This window comes from Bos mutus, chromosome 2 (assembly GCF_027580195.1).
Source record: "Bos mutus isolate GX-2022 chromosome 2, NWIPB_WYAK_1.1, whole genome shotgun sequence".
Classification (NCBI taxonomy): Eukaryota; Metazoa; Chordata; class Mammalia; order Artiodactyla; family Bovidae; genus Bos; species Bos mutus.
Genome location: NC_091618.1, coordinates 90,958,496 through 90,962,412, shown reverse-complemented (window position 1 = coordinate 90,962,412; position 3,917 = coordinate 90,958,496).

Below are 3,917 nucleotides of genomic sequence, written 5' to 3'. Positions count from 1 at the left end.
TAGTTAGACCAGTGTTCTAATTATCTATGTCCTCTAATTAACAGTAGAGATCAGCACGTGTTTGTTAAGGTTTTTAAACTTCAGTTTCTTATGTATAAAGCAGAGGCAGTAATATCTAAAATGTTCTGGGGAGAGTTAAACAAGAGTGTGTATAGAGAATGTGCAAAGAGAATTTAGCCCTTTGTATAAAACCAATACATGACAACCGTTTTTATTAAGAATAATAGCACAAAAAGGCCTATATGCAATTTTTGTATCAGGTTAGTGGAGCTTTTTCCTTGGCGTTATTAGATCAGATCTTACAGGACCACATGGGAATTTGGGTGCTGCCCCAGAAAATTGAAACTACTGCAACTTAGAAAAAAATTATCTTTCTGGTGTACAGAGCCTGAATTCTCTTGATATTTTAAGAGTAACTGCTTAGCTTTCATTCCCAGTGTGGCCATCCTTTATGAACTGTCAGGGGAAAGGAAGCAGATGAAAGGAGGAATTCCAAGAGTATAATATCACCATGGCCTCATGAAACAGGGGAAAAGAAACCAAACAGTTCATAATGGGCAAGCTTCCAGATGTTTATTGCCAGGACCTTCTGCTCAGAATGAAAAGAAAATCCAAACAAATGCCAGGTCCCTCTTCTACACTATTAGAAAAAGGAAAGTTACTCGCTTTTTTTTTTTTCCACTTTCTTTTTTTTCCCATTCGATTTGGTATTCTGGATTGGACAGGAAGGTAAATTGCTCCTCCATTTTCTTGGAAAGACTTGACAGTGATTCTCTGTTGAACAGATGTCTGATTCCTTTTTGCACTTGGACACTGGATTCCAACCCTCTTGGTAGAGATGTCAAGGTTTGTAACTGACCATTTTCTAGAGGTAGTATGGTGCTGGCAAGGTGCCAAGAGTTGGCTTGGAGTTAGAAACTGCAGTCTCAAATATATATAGACTCTTTATTCAGATAAAATCTGTTAATTAATATTATGTACCCAGAGTGTTATGTTAAATTTTAATGCTTTACTGATTAAAGTCAGTTCTGTGAAAAAAAATGTGATTCACATTCGGAAATCAGTTGATCTCAAGCTACTATTTAACATAAAGCACTTAGATCCAGCTAATTTTTCAAAAGTGTCCTGGGTGGGCACTTGTATTAGTTTCTATTGCTGCTGTGAGCTCTGTGATGGGTCTGTCCAGACAATTTCTCCATTTTAAGATCCTTAGCATAATCGTCTTTACAGAGTGGCTTTTTTCTTATAAAATAGTTGTAGGTTTTGGGGACTAGGAAGGACATCTTTGGGGGCTGCTGTTCTATCGTGGTCTACCTTCTATCCCCTTCAAATTTACTTCTATCCCACACGTTAAATACATTCACCAGCACCTCCAGAAGTGTCAACCCATTGCAGATCAACTCCAAGTCCAAAAACCTAATATAAATCTTATCAGTTCAGAAGTCCTAAATCTCATCAGTTATGGATGAGGTTCTGGGTAGTCATGCAGCACAATTCATCTCCATTTGTGAATCTGTGAAATTGGAAAAACAGATTATTAATACCTGCTCCCCCAAAACAATGGTGGGATAGGCATGGGATAGATATAAACATTCCGGTTCAAAAGGGGAGGAAATGGAAGGAATAAAGGAGTCACCAGTCCCAGGCAACTTTGAAATACATCCATGCAGATTCATCCATCCATGAAATTAGGTTTCAAGGCCTGGGAATAATTCTCTGCGGTTCGCAGCTCCACCCTCTGGACTTGAAGCTCTCCCCTTGGAGTCATCCATCTTCATGAGGGATAGCATGTATTTGCAGATGAGTAGTTTTATTGGCCTGTTTCTTGCCTATACAACTTTGGGAATCTGACAGTCTTCTTTTATTTCATCCTCTCCTTTCCCCCGTTACGGTGCCTTCTATACAATGAAAGTCAGTTTGGGCTGCAAAAACATATTAGGGATTAACACCTGAGGAAGGAAATGAGCAGAAGCAGAGAAAATATTTGGACTTTGATGCAGGCCTGATAAAACCTTGGCCAACTCAAGGCTAACTGATGCAGAGTTGCCTGTATTGGGCCAAAATGGTCAAGCTTTTATACCCCTTCTTTGCTCAGCCACAGAATAGGCATTATCTACAGTAAGAGAGCTCTCTTGAGTGGAGGCAGACTGTGAAAGAGCTAACAGTTGGAGACTATCTGCTGATCACAGGTCAAGAGAAAGTTCTCCCCTGAAGAGTGATCCGGATCATGCATGAATTTCTCACACATATTGGCTTATGGTGAACATGAGAGAGATTAGAAAGTAGGCCTGTTAGTTCTTGCAGCCTTTTAGGGTTGAATTGGTAGCTTCTCCTGGACCAACTTGGTTTTTTTTTTTTTTTTAACTTAATTTTATATTGGAATATAAGTGAAGTGTTAGTCACTCAGTTGTGTCTGACTCTGTGCGACACAATGAACTGTAGCCGGCCAGGCTCCTCTTTCCATGGGGATTCTCCAGGCAAGAATACTGGAGTGGGTTGCCTTTCCTCCTCCAGGGGATCTTCCCAACCCAGGGATGAAGCCTGGGTCTCCTGCATTGCAGGCTCTTTCCCAGCTGAGCCACCAGGGAAGCCCATTGGACCAATTAACAATGTGTGATAATTTCAGGTGGACAGCAAAAGGACTCAGCCATGTAGATATATGTAAAATGTATCCATTCTCTCCCAATCTCTCCTCACATCCAGGCTGCCACACAACATTGAGCAGAGTTCCCTGTGCTATACAGTACTGGACTAACTCTCAAGTCCTGAAACAGTAGTGACAGAACCATCATGGTATTTAAGGCAGCCAGGTAGCTTAAGAAAGAGCTCAGCTGTGTTCCAGGGACCAAAGGCTGTTACGGAAGTTTTCCCTCTAGGCTGAAGGCTCTCCCTGTTCGAGGTGGGCTGTAGGGGAGTCTAGTTTATTCAGGCTCAGACACAACCCTCTATCTTCATGCCAGTAATCACTGCCATTATCATATTTCACATTGCTGTTATTTATTGAACACTTACTCTGTATCAAGCACTGTGCTAAGGAGTTTACATGTAAACTATCATTTAGTCACTTCAGGACACCTTAGAACTGTTCAAGGAGTAGTTGTGGGTTAAGTAAAGGAGCATAAAGGTGTTCAGTTCTGTGCTCAGTGATCCTGAGATGTCCTGTCACAACTCAGCGACAGTAACCTCCTCCTGGTCATCATTTCCTTTTGCCCAGCTTTCAAGGTTTAACTGAAACATGTAACATGGTACCATAGGGTTCAGTGAGTTAAGTTGTTTGAGTTCTAGAGCGCCTAGTAACTTTGCCATTCAAAAAACGGATTCTATCCTAGTGAGATCCAGTGTTCTTTAGAAGGTGCTGCCTAGTCGCTTTCATTTTAAATGTAGATTTGGGCCTCTTTCTTGGTGGGTCTAGGTCAAATGGGAAGAAAGATTCGTCATGCTATTTGTACCATTAAAGTTGGATTGCACACTGAAGGTGATTGGTAAGACTACCGGTCTAGAGGCTGTAACCCAAACCAACCGTCCTCATTTTCTCTGGTGCTATTACATTTTTGTGTTTATATTTTCCTAGGCTTGGTAATTATGGTAATCAGGAAAACAAGTCACATTTATAACATATCTTATATAAAGATATTTGCAAACATCTCCACATTTTACGTATGATCTGGTGTCTTTTTGAAGTTTTGGGCTCTGCTATGAAAATCTGCTCCATATTTGTATTTTTGTGTAACTAAAATTTTGACTCTTTAAATTTAGACTATGACAGAGTGTCGGTGAAAGGCAAATTAAATCTTCTCATTGTGTAATTTTGGAATTAAATTTTTAGGTCACATGTTTGAAGTCTCTTGCATGATTATGGACTGCATGCATAATTTCCCCTCAGTGCGAGACTCTGCTGAATTCTCTAAAAGAATAAA